Genomic DNA, 20,777 nt, shown 5'->3' on the forward strand with positions numbered 1-20,777 from the left:
AAATCAGCAATCCTGACAGTGTTTACAATAGTAATGATATAAGATTAGAAGGATATTGGTTACACATGGGGGGGTTAGTTAACATATATATATATATATATATATATGAAAAGTATCAATGTGTTTTTCTACAAAAAAGAGATTTCAAATATAGGAAGGAGGAAAACATTAAAATAAACTGAATGGTGTTTATGTTTCAGATTGAAATAACAACTGTGTATCAGTTATACACAGCAAAATAGCATTTCTCATTAAGGAAACTAAAATAACTTTTCAAATTTTTAATACAGACATTGAACTTGGAGATTATAGGACAAGCCTCAGACACTTTTTTTTTTCAGGGAAATAGCATGCTCATGAAATGATGGAAGGGGAGTCAATGTAACATGGAAAGTTATTTGAAGGGGCTTGTATTAATCAGATCAGTACCAATTGATTTATTAGACCAAGAATTTCCAATAGCATTTTTAGAGCTGGAATAAATTATTTCATAATCATGTATTTTGGGGACATTGTCACACTATCTAGGCTTTATTGGATGTGGTGGCCTTGAATTTATAAAAACCACCTGCTTTTGTCTGCCTCCCTGGTGTTTGATTTAAAGGTATGTCCTACCATGTCCAGCTTCAGAAGTATATTTTAAACCACTAGATCTATTGGGAACTAATAAAATCATACTTATAAAATTCTAGAGTTTTGATTAGTGATAAATCAAATATATATGTATATACGTATATATGTGTATATATATATATATATGTATATGAAAACCTCTCTATGATACAAAAAACCCACAAAGTTCATAATGAAGCATTTTTCTTGAAATATTATTTGCAAATCCATTAAAGTGACTATTATTACTACAGAGTCAATTAAAATTTCATGTCACTTTATTAGATAAAATGAGAATAAATAATAGTAATTTCATATTATTACCATCAATAATATGTGGATTGATTCCAGTAAAAACCATCAAATAAACTCAAAGAAAGTAGATAATATAAAGTAACTAATCTTTACTATTGAAAAGTGTCAAGAAAAGATATTCAAAGAAAGGTGTGACAGTATCTAAAGTGAAGGATAATAAGTGAATATTTTCACTAAAATTAATGTCCACAGTGTTTTGAAACAGACTCATCTAATCTAAAGTGCATTATGTTGTTAATTATCAAACCTTCAAGCATTTTTTGACAAAATATAATGTTATAATATGCATAAATTCTGTAATTTTTATTTATACATTTGGTATATCTAATTTATTAGACTTTCTAAGTATAAAGCATATTTGAAGCAGTATTGAAGAGGTTGCATGCACAAAAGAATCAGAGAAAGGGTAACTTTTAGTTTAACATATATCTGTAAGTTTAAGATTGCTTCCAAGTTTTAAAATATCACAAGTAATAGATATAAATAGAGTTACTTTTCCTTTCTTTAAATGATGATAAATCATTGCAATTGCTTTGGCTTACTTTATTTTACTGTGGAAAAAAGAGAATACATACATGTTTAAAGATTATAGAAACCAGGCAGTGGTGGCACATGCCTTTAATCCCAGCACTTGGGAAGCAGAGGCAGGCAGATTTCTGAGTTCGAGGCCAGCATGGTCTAGAGAGTGAGTTTCAAGACAGCCAGGGCTACACAGAGAAACCCTGTCTTGAAAAAAATTTATAGGAATGGCTTTACAAAGGAGTGACATCTATATATGTAATGTGTAGCTCTAAATTTAATATACTTATCAAAGGTTTCATTTAAATGATGTGGAGGTATCCCCCAAGTTTTCTTAAGGGAAGTATTTCATAACAATATAAATCATGGAATACTTTAAGGGAAATGGAAGAAATTAGTAAAAGATGATGCTAAATATAGTATTTCATAAGTTTTTTCTTATAAAAAGTATAAGAAGTAAATTTACTATTTCATGGGTTCCTTCATTCTTCCTTTATATTCTTGTTTTAGTAAATTCCACTTCTTCTTATTGTAATACTCAAATAACCTAACATTATTACTTTGTTTGCAGTAAACTTAGTTTTTGTATTTTATGTTACAATTCCAGAGAACATTAATGATACAGAATTGTTTTCCAGTTCTAATTGCTTAAATATATACATTATTTATTTTCAATAATGTTAATTCTACCCAGAGATTAATGTTATTTATTAAAATATCTTGCATAATTATTGGATATTATATTATTGTTTATATGCTATCAATACCTAAGTAGTAAAGAAAAAATAGAAAAACTAAGAAAGGAACAATCTTTAGAAGGAAAGTAAGGCTGGGGTATTTAACTCAGCAGTAGCTCTTGCATACAACATACAAAACCCCAGGTTCTATTTCTAGGACCTCGTAAAAGAAAATTAATCAGAATTTAGTCATTTAAAGGAATGCAGAACAAGGTATGAGATACATTATAGAAAAATCAAGGAGTAACTAAATCAAAAGCCCAATTTAAACTGAGTTCTTAACTTTCATGAAAATGACTCTTACAAAAATACATACCATCAGATATTTCTGCTCTTAACCACTATAATGTGAACTTTTTATGACTTTGTTTTATGGAATTGTGTAGTAGTATCCTATTTGACAGCAATGTTACAATTTAAAGAAACAAACTTACAAAATTTTATTCTTTGATATCAATTTCCTTGAGATTAGTCTGTCTTCAGTACAGTGCTCTCTCTGTGAGGAGCCACAGAACATAATCTAGAATATTTTTCCCATAGAAAAACATTCTCACATCAGTTTTATTTTGTTTTTTGAAAATCATGACTCTCATATCTAGTTTTTTTCTCCATAAAGCTGATAGCAAAGGGCAAATTTGATTCAAATGACAATATAAATCTGTAAAATACATAAGGCTGAACAGCAAGTATTTAGCCAGTTAACATTCTTATCACGTTGTATTCTGAACTTTTGACATTTTCTATGGAGATGTGCACACACACCCACATATATGTGCATATTACATATATGTGTGTGTTTGTGTGTGTGTGTGTGTGTGTGTGTGTGTGTGTATTCACAAAAGAAAGCGATCCCATGTTATACAGTCCAAATTTTTCAATTGGTTCAAAGGCCAAAAATATGATCCAGTAAGAATTTTGCTACAATTACAGTCTCTGTGAGCCCCATGGACCCAGGTTAGTAGACTGTATAGGTCTTCTTGTGGTGTCCTGGACAACTCCAGTACAGAGCCTGGCATGGTCTTTGTGGTGACAGATTGACATGGTTCCTGCCCCTGGGACAATACACTGTGTTACCAACCAAGAGTGTCAAAAGCTGTTGTGGGCATAAGGCTTGTTTTTCTAATAATGTGCATATTTTCTGAACCTACTAGTAGTATTACACTCCTTCTTTCCAAGGAATGTTCTCCCTGTTAATGTGAATGAATCCATGATAATTAGAGACAACAGGAGTCCAGGAGTCAAGGCTTTGTTCAGCAATATGGTAAACACTGTACCTTCAGTACAGCTTTTAAGGCTATGGGAAAGAGCTCTAAATAAATGTATTTGAAAAATATACATTCTCATCTATGCAAAAATATAAAGGTGCAATATGAATTATGAGGGGCTTCATGAATCTAAAGAAACAGAAGTAGCTATACTATTAGCCAGCTTGTCAGAAAGATACAATGATAGGCAGATGCAAATGCAGGCAGATTCTTGAATTCAAAGTCAGCCCGGGACACAAAGAATTCAGGCCCAGCTGTGGTGGAAAATGGTAATTTCATGGCGAGGTCCCACCCAACTACCTTATTTTCTGTGGTTAAGAAAGGCAGTAAGATCTCTTAACACTTGCAATGTTAAGAAAAACAAGTATCCTCAATGTCTCTTAAGAATCTAAGCTCAGGCGTCATGGGATGCTGATACGTAAGATAATCAAAAGGAAAACCTGCAGTAAATTACTGGATTTATATGTATAATAAAAGACTGAATCTGTGTTCTGCAGAAGATGAGCTATCCAGCGATTTTTTAGGTTAAAAAGAGAGAAATGCTTGGAGAATGGACACACATACCTGCAAGCAGGAAATGGACAGAGAACTCTCTTAAATAGCAAGCAAGCAGGATATAGACAGAAATACAGAGAGACTATAAAGAGAAAGCAGACTGGAAAATTTGTGTCAAGTTGAACACAGATAGTCAGCTTGGATCCATGATTAAGGGCTTCTGTCTAAAGGAAATAATGGGACAACGTGTGGAGCAGAGACTGAATGAAAGGCCATCCAAAGACTGCCCCACCTTGGGATCCATCCCATATACAGCCACCAAACCCAGACACTATGTGGATGCCAAGAAGTGCTTGCTGACAGGAGCCTGTTATAGTCTTCTGAGAGGCTTTGCCAGTGCTTGGCAGATATAGAGCTGGATGCTTGCAACCAACTACTGGAACCTCATTAGCATGGGGAATCCAATGGAGTAAGTAGAGAAAGGACTGAAGGAACAGAAGGGCTTTGCAACCCCATAGGAAGAACCAACAATATCAACCAACCAGACACTCCAGAGCTCCCAGGGACTAAACCACCAACCAAAGTGTACAAATGGAGGGACCCGTGGCTCAAGCTGCATATGTAGCAGTGGATGGCATTCTATGGTATCAGTAGGAGGAGAAACTCTGGTTTTTTTGAAGGCTCGATTCCCTAGTGTAGGGGAATGACAGGGCTGTGAGGTGTGAGTTGAGTGGTAGGGGGAGCATCCTTATAGAATCAGGGGAAGGAGGGATGGGAGAGGGGGATTTCGGAGGGGAAACTGAGAAAGGGGATAACATTTGAAATGTCAGTACATAAAATATCAAAACAACAACAAAAACAAAACCTTCAAGTAATTATTTTCACTGCTCCTAGACACCTTTTCTCTCAGAACTCCTCTCCAAGCCAGTGATTGTCCTTGGCACTCCAGCTTGCTGAATTCTGTCTCCCACTCTTCCCCAAGACTTTCTTGAGTTCCATGTGATATTTGCCTGTGTATTTCTGCATCTGTTTACATCTGCTGTTAGATGAACTTCCCAAGGGACATTTATTCTAGGTTACTGTCATACCTAGCTTTCTGGGTCTGGGTTACCTCACTCAGGATAATATTTTCTAGTTCCATCCATTTGTCTCAAGTCATTGCAGGACTAGGTACATCCTCTCCAACTGTAGCCAGAGAAGACCGCCCAGTTAGGGGAAGGAAATCCAAAAGCAGGAAACAGTGTCAGGGAGAGTCCCTGTTGTGGATAGCTCTAGGGTTAATTATATTTGATGTCAATTCCATTCTCCTGTGAGTGGCTGTGAACAAGGAATGAGTCAGCACTCAGGTGATTTCCTGTAAACCTGCTTCGCACAATAATTTGTAAAGTAAAGGAGAGCTGATGTTTGGGCAGATAAAAGAGAAGGTGGAGCAGAAGGTGGCAGAGAGAAGAAGGAAAAAATAGAAGAGGGAGAGGATGCAGAGGAGGAGGAAGAAGAAGAAAAGTAGAGTAGAAGCATCTGGCCTGGAGAAACTGCAAGTTCTAAGGGATCTCATATATGTGGAAGATGGTAGTGTAGCAGTAGATCTGCCCAGTCTAGGCACACAGCATGTAATCATATTAACTCTGTTGTGTTTGAATTGCTGGGACATATTTGGGTAAATATTTACCGCAACAAGCCCCCACTCAAGTTATTAGGGGACCCACATGAAAACCAAGATACCCATCTGATACATATGCACAGGCCACATATGTCCTGCCCTTTATTCTTTTTGTTTGGTGTGTCATTCTCTGGAAACCCCCATGGGACCAGGTTAGTTGAAACTGTGGTCTTGTGGAGTTCCCATCTCCTCTTAGTTCCTCAGTCCTTCCCCCAACTCTTCCATAAGATTTCCTGAGCTTCCTTTAATGTTTTGCTGTGGCTCTCTGCATCTGTTTCAGTCAGTCAGTGGCTAAGTGGAGCCTCTCAGAGGACAATTATACTAGGCTCCTGTAAATGAAGAAAATATCTAATTAAAAAATAAAAACAACGTGGAGTTAAAATATGTTTTCATTTTAACAATTATCAATGTCTTTTCATTTTATGAAATCAAACCTAAATTAGAAAATTATTGCATTGATCAGAGTTACATGAATTTAACCATAGATATTATAGATGAGTGTTTATAGGCATTTGGAAAAAAAAAAAAAAACCTTGTGAGGTATATTTTATTATATATATTTTTTATTTTTAATGATTACTTTATTTATTTACATTTCAAATGTTATTTCCCTTCCAAGTTTCCCCTCTGCAAACCCTCATCCCATCTCCTCCTTCCCCCTGCTTCTATGAGGGGGATTCACCCCCCACCCACCCACCCAACCACTCACCCATGCCTGCCTTACGTCCTTAGCATTCCTGTACACTGGGCATCCAGTCTCCACAGAACCAAGGGCCTCCCCTCCCACTGATACCAGATAAGACAATCCTCTGCTTATATATGGAGATGGAGCCATTTGTCCTTCCATGTATATGCCTTGGTGGTTTACTCTCTGGGAACTTTGGGAGAGGGGTCTGTTTGGTATTCTTCTACCTTTGGGGTTGTAAAACCCTTCAGCTCCTTCAGTCCTTCCAACAACTTCTCCATTGGTGTTCCTGTGCTCAGTCTTATTGTTGGCTCTGAACATCAGCATCTCTATTGGTCAGGTTCTGGCAAAACATCTCAGGGAACAGCCATACCAGGTTCCTGTCAACAAGCACGTTTTGGCATCAGCAATTGTGTCAGGCTTTGATATCTGCAGGTATGATGGATCCCTAGGTGGGGCAGTCTCTGGATAGCCTTTCCTTCAGTTGCTGATCCACTCTTCTTCCCTGTATTTTCTTTAGACAAGGGTAATTCTGGGTTAATATTTTTGAGGTGAGTGGATGCACCCATCTGCATATGGTCTCTACAGATTCTCTTTCCCATCTGTTGGGTATTTCAGCTAATGTCATGTCCAATGTGTCCTGGGAGCCTCTTGCTTTCCTGGAATATGGGACTTTCTAGTAGCTACCCCCAGGTCTCCATCTCTCACTGCTACATACCACCTTGCAATTTCCTGATCCTCTGGACTTCTCAACATCCTTCCACACCTGCCCTCCTTTCCCCTTCTCCCTCCTCACTCCCTCCAAAATACCTTCCTACCTCTACCTCCCTTGATGATTACTTTGTCCTCCCTTCTAAGCCGTACTGAAGCATCCACATTTTGGTCATCCTTTTTCTTTCATATGGTCTGTGAGTTGTGTTATGGGCATTCTGAGATTTTTTTGTAATACCCACTTATCAGTGAGTACATACCATGTGTGGTTTTATTTGAAACTGTTGTTACCTTACTCAGGATGATATTTTCTAGTTCCATCCATGTGCTTAAGAATTTCAGGAAGTCATTGATTTAATAACTGAGTAGTACTCCATTTTGTAAGTGTATCACATTTTCTGTATCCATTCCTCTAGTGAGGAACATCTGGGTTGTTTTTAGCTTTTAGCTATAGTAGATAAGGCTGCTATGAATATAGTGGAGTATGTATCCTTGTTATATGTTAGAGAATATGCCAAGGAGTGGTATACCTGGGTCCTCAGGTAGTACTATGTCCAATTTTCTGAGAAACTACCAAACTTATTTCCAGAGTGGATGTATCAGCTTGCAATCCCCCTAGCAATGGAGGAGTGTTCCTCTTTCTCAACATCCTTGCCACCATCTGCTGTCACATGAGTTTTTGATTTTAGCCTTTCTGACTGGTGTGAGGTGGAATATCAAGGTACATTTGATTTGCATTTCCCTGATGACTAAGGATGCTGAAGATTTCTTTAGGTGCCTCTCAGCCTTTCGAGATTCCTCAGTTGAGAATTCTTTGTTTAGCATTGTACCCTATTTTTAATAGGGTTATTTGGTTCTCTGGAGTCTAACTTCTTGATTTCTTCATATATGATTTTTGTTAATATTTTAACCAATTGTCTTGGCAAAAATGTTGTTTCTTTGCTCAAGCTTTCAGTACATTATTTCATACTCTTGAAATTTATGTATATACAATGTGCAGGGTTACTTAAGGAGTTCATTTATTTTTGGAATACAATCAAAGAATGGTATCATATGAGAATTCTGAGTGCTTCTGAGAAAACCCAAGAATCTTGTGACTTTCATTTCTTTCATTCTTTTCTTTCTTTCTTTCTTTCTTTCTTTCTTTCTTTCTTTCTTTCTTTCTTTCTTTCTTTCTTTCTTTAAATTGAACTTGTACAATTATTTTTTACATATTTACCTTACATCCTGCTCACTCTTCCCCCACTCCAGGTCATGCCTTCCCAAAGTACTTCCTTCCCCTATTGCTCATCCCCCATCCCCTCCTTCTCTGAGGAGGTGGGCCCCTCTCCCTTTAATATTCCCCCTCCCTGCCCTTCAAGTCTCTACAAGCTTAGGCACATCTTCTCCCACTGAGGCCAGTCAATGTAGCCTAGCTAGAAGAAAATTTGCCAAGTACAATCAATATCTTTTGGGATAGCTCTGGTTCCAGTTATTCAGGACCCATATGAAAACTAAACTGTGCATCTGCTACATATGTGTGGGGAGGCCTTGGTCAAGCCTGTTTATGTTGTTTGGTTGGTGGTTCAGATTCTGAGATCCCCAATGGTCCAGGTTAATGAACTCTGTTTTATTTTCTAAAAACAACCAACATGTTTTGATGACCCTCACAGGAGTAATCAGTAGGTATATATATATATGAATATGTTTATGTGTATGCATACATTTGCATATGCAGTCAAATACATATGCATGCATGTGTATAGATGCATAGATATACATATATACATGCATGTATATGTATTTGTCTACATATGTACATATACATACACAAATATGCCATACACACATAAACACACACACACACACACACACATATATATATGAATATTTTGGATATATGTTTAAATCTAGAAAATTATAGCAACAGGTTATTCATTAATTGAACTAAATTAATTTGCTTACATAGAATTCCTTCTCACTGGTTCTGTTGAACTAGTCATATTAAACCTCACAACTTAATTGCAAATCATTAAAAATTGATTTTTCATCTAAGTTTTCTAATTAATGTAAATTATTTCTTATGATATGTCAATTAAACTTAAGAAAGAATGGTTATTGACTTTCCTTGTCAAAATTCTTTTATCTGGGAAATTTGAGGATCACTTTCTTAAATAAAATCAACTATTATTAGCATTTTGAGGTTAAACAAATAAATTTAAACTATTTCCTTTATATTTGCACTATTAAGTAAATTTTATATTTATTTTTGTTATTCATATATCCCAGGGTCTATCCTTATCTAACTACATGGAAGGGTGTGTATACGTATGTAAAAGTTTAGCTGCAATTCATAACTGAATTTTTTACGTAGAAGTTCCAAGGCTCCAAAGTAAAATCTTGCTTTATTTTTTCAACTTGAAAGCATTTTCTCATTAACCCAGAGTATTTTGTAAATAGAATAAAGTGCCAAAATGACAATATTCATCAATATTAATTATCTTGGAGGACTCAAACTTTTAAAAAGCAGAAACTTAAGAGAAAATGTTTTTGTATGTATTTCAAAGAATGGTGGCTCAATTTAGCACAATAGAAATTTATATAAAAATAACTTACATCAATAAAAATTTTAACAGTCAAATCAGGATCAATAAAATCAGGAAAAGGAAACAATAAGGAATTAGCCTAAATATCAGCAATGTATTCTTACACCTGGTTCAGTAATTTATTCAGCATAAAATTCTATACAACACATTGAATTTAACCAATACAAATTAATTTCATTTCTCAAAGGATGGCATAGCTACCTCACAGAAATATCATAAAGAATTAAGAAGCTTGCATATGTCAACTACATTTTAATATATTGTTTAAGGTTTTTAAAGTCTATATGTAGATTCCAAAAGTCAATTACATGAGCTAATCTCTCTTCAAATCTGTAGTCTTCACTATTTGCAGAGTCACCATACATATAAAGAATGGCTAATATTTTTAATTCTCCAATTTTTATATTCATTCAAAACAAGTATCAAATCCAATTTACATGTGAATATTGTTTAACAGCCTAAAGTCCAAAATTGTTTGCTCTAAAATAGCAAGAATGTTGCCAACATTTTTTATATTTGGTCTTTTGATAGGAGTCAATCTAACTATAATAAGGTAATATTTCTTTGTAGTTCTGATTTGCATATTTAAAAGATTAGAAATTTTGAACATTTTACTAATAAAACTTCAATATTTGTATGAATCCTTGTTTAACCATTTTGGAATGGATTTTTAAAGGGCAGTGTTTTGTTTCTTCTCCATCATCATTACCATTATTATTGTTGTTGTTGTTGTTGTTGTTGTTATTGTTGTTATTATTGTCATTATTATTATCCTCATAGCTAGTAGTAGTAGTAGTAGCAGTAGTAGTAGTGGTAGTAGTAGTAGTAGTAGTAGTAATTATATGAATTTTTGTAATCAAGGCTGGTCTTAAACTCATAATCAACCTGGTTCTCTATTTCAAATGTTGGAATTACAGGTATTTACAACTATGAACAACTGAGTGCAATCTTTTTCAAAATGCCTACTTCAATTGTCAATTCCATATCTGGTTGTATTTTAATTAAAAAAATAGCAAGTAATCACTTTTGTGTTTCACAGATGGGTAAGAATACTGGTAGGTTGCTTAGGCTACCTTTGACATCCTTACACATTTGGGAATATGAAAACAGGAATTGTTCTCTGCAGATTCTGTATGAAAGAATAGAAAGGTATGAGGTTAAATTGAAGGGCTGGACACAGGAGGAGTTAAAGGAAGAAAGTGATTTCATCACAATAAAATATACTCATGTATTAAAGGTACATTTAAAATTAAATACAAATAAACATTTCAAAATATAAAACATCAATGCACAGATTCTTCAAAAACAATATGATCTATAATATGACACAAGCATACCACTCACACATGTAAAGCCAAAGGACGGCATAATTTTTTCTAGAGATACCTACATACTTATTGATATTTATTCATACTCATTTTATTAATGCTCTAGTCACAATGTCTAGAAAATAAGCATATATATCTATATCTATCTATCTATATCTATATCTATATCTATATCTATATCTATATCTATATCTATATCTATATCTATATAGAGAGACAGAGACAGAGACAGAGAGACACAGAGAGAGAGACAGAAAGAGAGAAAGGAGTCTTTTACACTGAAGGAATTTGGCAGTATAAAACAACATGAATTAATATAGGTTATATTAATAAGCAAAAAATGTATGGAGGAAATGTAGTATGACTTCATTTTGTTGTGGCATATAAATTACAACAAATCAAAGAAGCAGATGATATGATCACAGTTATTTCTGGATGGCTTGTGGGGAAATGTAGAACTGCTACTTGACAAATATAAAATTGTCATTATTTTATATTTATATTTGTTAAAATCTCAAATATAATTGTAATAATTGTAACATTGTAAAAACAAATTGTCAGCAATATCTTTTAACAGAAATCAAAATGAATATATTCCCTTAAATATCAGAAGATATGTTCAAAATACTACTAGCATATAAGTTTTCTATGGAAACTTCTAAAATTAAATAACATCTTCACTATTTAAAAATATATTGAAAAATATTTCATATTATATATTCTGATTATGATTTCTTCTCCTCCAAGATATTCGCCACTGCCCCATCCACTTAAATTCACATCTTTTTTTTCTTTCTCTCTCATTAAAAACAGCGATCTAGACATGGTCCCCAGTTGAAGAAAGGGACCATACATCCATCTAGAAATTTGTAACCCAGAAATGTTCCTGCCTACAGAAAACACAGGGACAAAAATGGAGCAGATTCTGAAGGGAAGGCCATCTAGAGACCTCTCCATGTAGGGATCCATCCAATCTGCAGACAGGAAATCCACACACAGTTGCTGATGCCAAGAAGTGCTTGCCTGGTATGACTGTTCCCTGAGGTGTTATACCATCACCTGACCAAAACAGATGCAGACACTTAGAGCCTGTGGACCACAATGGAAGAGTTAGGGATCTGAAAGGGATTGCAACCCCAAAGGAAGAACAATGTCAACTAATTGGACCACCCAAATCTCCCAGGAACTAAACCACCAACCAAAGATTATACACAGAGGGAACCATGGCTCCAGACACATATGTAGCAGAGGATGGCCTTATCTGGCATCTATGGAAAGGGAGGCCCCTGGTCCTCTGGAGGCTCGATGACCCAGCGTAGGGTGATGCTAGAGCAGTGAGGCAGGAGTGGGTGAGTGGCTAGAGGAGCATACTCTTAGAGGCAGGGGTAGGAGAGAGAGGGTAGATGGGATGGGTGGGGGGTGTTGGAGGGATAACCAGGAATGGGGATATCAATTGAAATGTAAACAATTTAAATGATTAATAAATAAAAAACAATGATGTTCACTTTGAAAACCTTATAAGACATAAACAAGGAAATACACACACACACACACACACACACACACACACACACACACACACACCTATGTTGAAAATAATTCCATCTCAGTAGTAGAACAGTTGCTTTGCCTGAGCTTGTCTGTGGGAAGTAAAAGTAGCCAGGGGAAAGAGGTGGGAGGGAGGAAAGCCCACATCTGGCCAGAGTTCTTCCTATGCTCTGGGCAGGTGGATGCCCACTTGGCCCCGGGTGGGCATCTAAGCCACTGACCCCACTCGATGGTGGATGGACAAGGGGCAGCCCCCTGAAACCAAGATGACACCCTGTGCCCCGGGGTTATGGGAGAGAAAGCTTAGGGAGAGAGGTTCCCACACAGGTGATAGTCTGTGCAGCTGGCCTTGATGAGCAGACACTGTCTATGTTTTTAGAGCTTTGTTATAAAATGGCAGGGAGAAAGGGAGAAGGTAAAAGAGAGAGAGAGAGAGGCCTGGCCACGGCCAAGAAGAAGGAAGGGGAAAAGGAGAGAGAGGGCACTTGTCCATGTATTTGAACTCTAGCAATGTAAAAATTTGTCCTTTTAAAATAAAATTTGTTAGATCCCAAATGTGTACACAGTACTGTTTTTTTTGGAACTGTACATGACTATTTCATAATTTGAATTAAAATGATTTAATTCTATATCTGTTACCTTAGTCATAATTATTTATTCTTTCATTTTTTTTTTTTTTTTAGACAGGGTTTCTCTGTATAGCCCTGGCAGTCCTAGAACTCTCTCTGTAGACCAGACTGGCCTCGAAAACAGAAATCTGCCTGCCTCTGCCTCCCAAGTGCTGGGATTAAAGGTGTGTGCCATCATGCCCAGATTTATCCTTTCACTTTTTTATCGGTTATTTTACTTATTTACATTTCAAATGTTATCCCCCTTCCCAGTTTCCCCTCCACAAATCCCCTATGCCCTTCTCCTCCCCCTTCATCTATAACAATGTGCCCCCATACACCCACCCCTCCTGCCTCACCACCTACTCTGTTGTATCAAGCCTTCACGGGACCAAGGGACTCCCCTCCCAGAGATGCCTGATAATGCCATCCCCTGCTACATATCTAGCTAGAGCCATGGGTCCCCCTATGTGTATTCTTGGTTGGTGGTTTAGTCTCTGGGAGCATTGGGGTATATGGTTAGTTCATATTGTTGTTCTTCCTATGGGGTTGCAAACCCCTTCAGATCCTTCAGTTCTTGTCCTAACTCTTCCATTGGGGTCCACATGCTCAGTCCAATGGTTGGCTATGAGCATCCACATCTGTATTGATCAGGCTCTGGCAGAGTCTCTCAGGGAATAGCTATACCAGGTTTCTGTCAGCAAGCACTTCTGGGCATTTGCATAGTATCTGGGTTTGGTAGCTATATATGGGATGGATCCCAAGGTGGGGAAGTCTCTGGATGGCCTTTCCTAAAGTTCCTGCTCCACTTTTTTTCCCTGCATTTTCTTTTGAAATAAAAATGTAATCCAGAGTTCCTCATGTCAATCTTTTCTTTTTTAATTGGTTATTTTTATTATTTAGTTTTTATCTGTATGATTACTCTCATTTACTAAATGTTTGTAATTCATAAGTGCTGATTTAGAGAGTTTACCAAGTAATAACTCATACTGTACTAACATCATGAGGTTAAATATGCTCATTTTGAGATTGTACATGTTATTGTTTTATGAAACATATGACTTCCAAGATAGTGACTTATTCAAGACCTTCAAATTAAAAGTCATATAGCAAAAATTTTAGCTCATATACCCCCAAAATTCCTCTAGAAATTCATAATGTTACTGAATATGTATACAGTATTATCTTCTATAATTCCAGTAGCATCAGAGGGTACAATAGACTGATAATGTACCACACAAAGATAGCCAAAAAATGATATCTCCATGTAAATTTCACCTGGAAAAATCAGTTTATTCAAATCAATGATATGTATAGATATATATAGATATATATCATCTAAATTATGTGTTGTTTTATATATAATAGTTATATATATGTAATAGTTATATATATATATATGTTTATATATATATATATATCACTGTTCATTAGAGTAAATACTTGAACAATAACTGTTCATGTGCCCATATGATGTGCAGAGGAATAAAACAGGTAGAAGAGCTGTCTGATGAAGTTGCTTAATTTGGAAAATTAATCCAAAAAAGATGACATCTAAGTGTTTACTGAGAATATAAAGAAATAATACTGCATAAAATGCCATATGTTTCTGTCAAAGTATAATCTGGCATTTGCTCATTGGTGTGACAAATAAGTTAATTACATATACACTCACAGAGATATGTGTTATAAACTCATGTTGTATAAGTGATATAGGTCAAGTTCACATTTTCTACAATATAATTAGAAGGAAATAATGAAAATCATTTTCTCACATTGTATCATTTTTAAAGTATAGTAACTCAATATAAAACATGTTATTCATTATCATAACACAAGTTAACAGCCACTTTTTAAAATTAGATTATTTATTTACATTTCAAATGTTATCCCCTTTTCCAGTTTCTCCTCTGCAAGCCCCCTATCACATCCCCCTTATCCTGCTTCTATGAGGATGCTCCCCTACCCACCTACCAGCCTCATTGCCCTAGAATTCCTTTACATTGGGGCATCCAGCCTTCATAGGGCCAAGGGCCTCCCCTCCTATTGGTGCCAGATACAGCCCCTTCAGTACCTTCAGTTTTTCCCTGAATTCCTCCACTGGGCTGCCTGTGCTCAGTCTGATGGTTGGCTGTGAGAATTCACATCTGGATTAGTAATCATCTTGCACAGACTCTCAGGAGACAGCTATACCATGCTCCTGACAGCAAGCACTTCTTTGCATCCACAATAGTGTCTGGGTTTGATTTTTGCATGTGGGATGGATCCCTAGGTGGGGCCAGTCCCAGGATGGCCTTTCCTTCTGTGGGCTGTGGGTGTGGGGAAAGAAGGGAGGGAGGGAGAGAGCCCGTGTTGGGCCAGAGTTCCTGTGCAGGCAGAAGAGGGAGGACTGCAGGATGCTTTCCACTGGGCTCCTGGTGGGCATCTGGCTGTGTCAAGCCACTGATCCCAATCAGCGGGGGGCGGACAAGGGGAAGCCCCCAATACCAGGGGCCCCAGGGCCACACTCTCGGCCCCGGAAATACAGGAGAGAGGGTAGAGGGAGAGAGGTTCCCAGGCAGGCGAAACTCTTAAGTCCAGTCTGTGGCTGGAGCACAGGAAGACATTCTGACAGATTAGGCACACTAGTTAGGAGAAAGCCTATCCCATTGTCCAAGAACAGCAGGCTGTGATGAACAGAGACAGTCGATGGTTTTAGAGCTTTTTTGTAGAAAGGCAGGGAGAAAGGAGAGAAGGTGGAAAGAGAGAGAGACCAGCAGTGGCCAAGAGGAGAGAAGGGAGAAAAGAAGAGAGAGAAGAAAGGCTGGAGGAAGAGGGAGAGAGTAAGAGAGAGGGATTGAGGTGGGGATAAGCAGCCCGTTTTATAGTGGGCTTGTTATCTTGTTGTTGCTAGGTAACTGGGGAGGAGTTTGGCCTGAACATCAGAAGCTACATGATGAGCCTCTCTTGTGGGGACTATGGGGGCGGTAACTTCAACAGGAGCCAGGGGTCCAGAAGACATGAGTGAATGCCTTCCATCCCATGTAGGTGAATTATCACCACTGAGTTTCTATGGTGTTCACAATCTCAGATTGACTGGAGACCAGAATGTCTGTGCAGAGCCCATTGCCTCACATCCTTCGGTCTCTGTTGCAATCTTTGTCCCTGTATTCTCTTGAAAGGGGCAATTCTGAGTTAAAAGTTTGGAGATGGGCATGTGGCCCCATTCCTCAACTGGGGGACTATGCCTAACCTCTGGATATGTCACATGACTTCCATTCAAATATTTATTTTTGAAAATTTCTCACTTTTAAATAAAATTTTGTGAAAACTGAGTCAAAACAGAACAAATGATATGTTTATGAAGATAGAAAGTTCTACAACAGGATAGCTTTAACGCATAAGAGTAGGAACTAGAACTTTTAAAAGTCATCCAAATAGTTACTGTAAGCCATTTGCTTATAATAATCGTTTTAATATAGCATCATAATGGAGGTAATATCAGAGAGCATAAAAATAGAATATACAAACACTATTTAGGAGGGCAAGATATGGTATACATCCTGGAAGAGATTCAAATCAAATTCACTGATGAAAAGAAGACAAAAATGCTATGAGAAAAAGGTACTTTTTGTAAAATATCAAAAATTTCACTCAGATTACAAAGTCTTTAATAACTGATGGATAGAGTATGGGGAAAGACGAACACTTATTCACTATCTGTGAGCTTTTAAGCTTGTGTAGCTCTTATGAAAGTTAGTATGAAGTGTTATCAACAAGAGGAAATTTGTTTGGTGTATGACTTAGCTATATCACATGAGCATATGCCCAAAGGTCTCTATCTTAATAAAGCAATACTTGTTCATCTATGATTACTGCTTCTCTACTCATAATAACGAGGAAAATAATCAGACTATACATCTATGGCTATACAAATCAGTAAAGAAAATATAGTTCATAAATAAAATGAAATTTTACTCAGCTTTAAAGAAAATATATTTATGCAATTTGTAGGAAAATAGTTGAAACTATGAAACATTTCATTTTAAATGAAGTAACTGAAACTCAAAAAGACAAACACCTCATGTTCTCTGTCCTATATGGATCTTAGCTTTTACTATTTATATATACATATCTCTTTGCAAACTCTTCATAGAACTCTCCAGGTAAGATTCTTTCCTTTCTTCTATGACACATTTGAAGAGGGTTCTTTCTCTCTAATGCTCCTGAGTGTCTTCATCTCAGGCTTCTTCATTTTTTCTTCTTGTGGGTTGGAAAAATTACAAACTTCTCTTCATAGTGTAGCAAAATTCTCCCATGTCTTACCTTTTTTTTCCATTAGTTATATTTATTGAATATGAGTATATTAAAGGAACTTTTTATTGGATATTTTCTTTATTTACATTTCAAATTTTATGTCTTTTCTCGGTTTCTTCCCAGAAACCCCCTATGCCATACCCCTTCCCCTGCTTCTATGATGATGTTTCCCAACTCACCCACCCACTCTTACCTCCCAGCCCTTGCATTCCCCTACAGTGGGGCATCAAAACTTCACAGGATCAAGGGCTTCTCTTCCCATGGATGCATAACAAGGCCATCCTTTGCTACATATGTAGCTGGAGCCATGGGTCCATCCTTATTATTAGAAGTTGTCCCTTCTAAGAAGGACTGAAGCATCTGCACTTTGGTCTTTATTCTTCTTGAGCTTCATGTGGTCTGTGAATTGTATCTTGGCAATTCCAAACTTTTGGGCTAATATCCACTTTTAACCAAAAGCCTACCAAACGAAGCAACTAAGTATTATTAAATAAAAAATTACTGTGGGAATGATACATGAAATATAGATGAGAGCAGTTCATGGTTTTAAAAATTAAAGTAAATACCTTAAACTCTGTAAAGATGAAGCTTCTAGTTAGCTTGATTTCTCTGGAATCAATGAAATTCTTGTTTATAGCAATAAGCCCTTACCATTGGGCTGTGTAAATAGCCTGTAGTGTTTAGGGGATATCATGGAACCCTTTTGGTCACCTACTCAGAAACAAGATGTTACACATTCCTGGCATTAAAGATATTACTTAGTTACATATATGTCTACTTGCAACATCTCATCCTTAACATTTAGTCACTTTATTTGAAACACGTTTTATATGCATCTATTTTAGGAAGTTTCTGCAAGACTACATTTTCATATGGATTTCCAATGTACTTTAATGTTAGGTATTCCTCTTTATATTCTCTCCTTTCCCCTTCGTTCTCCTATATAATACCCCTGTTCTGTTTTCTTCTTTATGTCTCTACAATATTATGTTCTATTTATTCTTCCTTAGTAGATCGTGTTCTTCTCCCTGGAACCTTATTTAGGAACTAACCACTATGGTTATTTAGAGTGAAGTGCACATATCAAAAGCTAATATCTACATGTAAGGAAAATCACAATGTTAATATTTTGGGATTCTTATTACCTCACTCAGGATGATTTTTTTTTCTAAATTTATTTATTTAACTATGAACTTTATAATTTCATTTTACTTATCTGGTGAGCAATATTCCATTGTGTAATTATGCCATATGTCATTATCCATATGCCAGTTGATGAACATCTCTGTAGCTTTTAGTTTCTGGCATTATGAATTTAATAGGACTGAACATATTGAACAAATATCTTTATAGTATTAGTTAGAGACTCTTGAGTAGATACCCAAGTGCAGTATACCTAGATTTTAAGGTACAGAGATTCTCAGCTTGCTGAGGAACTGCCATACGTATTTCTATAGTGGTTGCACCAGTTTTCAATCCTACCAACAATGAATAAGTGCCCCCTTTCACTGCTTCCTTGAACAGGATACAGTGTCATTTGTTTTTAATAACCTTGACTATTCTTATTGGGGTGAGATAAAATCTCTTGCTAGATTTTTTATCTCCCTTATGGATTATGATGTTGTTATTCTTCTTTTAATCTGTTACTATTGTTTATCAATTATATCTTCCTTTTTAGATGATATTTTATTTTCTCACTTTTATTAGTTCTTTGGCTATTTCATGCAGGATTTTCATCAAATTGGAAACTCCACCAAGACACACTCCTCATACCCTAACTACTCAAGTTGATGGCCTCTTTCCATTGAATGTTTCAAGTCTAATTTGTGCTACATAATATGTACTCTTGAACATGTGATCACCACTGGAACTGAGAACCACACCAATAATTAAAACTGATTCTACCTCTTCTAGAAGCTTTCAGTTGACACTACCTTCTCAGCTAAGAATGAGTCTTTATGTTTACCTCATCTGTGATGCTAACATTTTGTCCATTTTGAATATTGTATATACGATCACAGACTCTTTGACTTCATATATGTGGCAACTCTGCTCTGTCCAGGAACATTATTTTTCTGTAGCCATCTTCCGTGCAGGCTCTTATAAGTCTTCTACCTCCTCTTCCACAATCATCCATGAATATTGGTGTAGGGGCCATGATATGAATGTCTCATTTCAGGATGAGAATTTTATAGTCTATTATTCTCTGTACCTTGACAAATTGTGTGTTTCTTTGTTTTTGTTGGTTCAGCTTAGGATTTGCTAGTTTTGTTTATCTATTCAACGTTATTATATAATCCATCCAGAGCCCTCATGGGAATAGGGAATGTAACTAAGTGGGACTGAATCAGCATAATACAATATATATATATGTGTGTGTGTGTGTATGTGTGTGTGTGTGTGTGTGTGTGTGTGTGTGTGTGTGTGTGTGTGTCTGTGTGTGTGTGTGTGTATAGTCTCAAAATTCTGGAGACTAGTAAGTCTGAATGTTAGAAACTAAAAGATTTATCATCTGTTGAAGGTACATATATTGATTCATAGTATAGATGTAAAGAAGTCTCTGGTAATGATATCAATATCAATAGCTTCTCCCTAAAAGCTTTATCATGTCTAAATATTCTAATTGGGATTGTGATAAGTTTAATAAGGTAGACACAAGAAGAATAAGACATATATTTCCTATAGTATATTTAGAGGCTAAATAAGATTGACCTGAATATTCCATGGAGATTACCTGATATAAAACCTGGAGGAAAAACATTGATCAAATGGAGACTGCATTTAATTTGTGCATGTTATATCCATTTATGGAAATATTGGAACAGCAGCATGCACCTTTAACTCTGGCTATAAATAGAAGATCCTCAAGAATCCAAGAACAACCACATCTAGAAAGTAAGTTCCAGACCAACAAAGGCTGAATACCAATATACTAAGCCAAAAAAAAGATAAATAATACACTGTAACTTATGAATATATACATTTTACATAATCAGGAATTAATAAAGGTAAAAAGAGGAAATATGTGAATTTCTTGCTTTTATCCTTCCTGATATACATATTTCATATGAACTAAACAGGAAATATAAACAAATTTTTTTTAGAATATCTGTTTTGTTTTCATTTCCTTTGTATCAGAGTGAGGTGTTTGTATCTACATATATGGGTATAGATAGTTGGGTAAATTGAAGATAAATAGGTAGGTATGTAGGTAGGTAGGTAGGTTAGTAGGCAGATAGATAGATAGATAGATAGATAGATAGATAGATAGATAGAAAGAAAGATAGATAGATATATAATTAGGTAAAAATGCTTTTGTGCACATAGATATTAAAATATTTCAGAATGTTTTCCTACTCTAATAAGTATTTGCATTTTACCAATAATTAATAGTCTAAATATATTTATATATC

The sequence above is a fragment of the Mus musculus genome, chromosome X (genome assembly GCF_000001635.26).
Source record: "Mus musculus strain C57BL/6J chromosome X, GRCm38.p6 C57BL/6J".
Taxonomy (NCBI): Eukaryota; Metazoa; Chordata; class Mammalia; order Rodentia; family Muridae; genus Mus; species Mus musculus.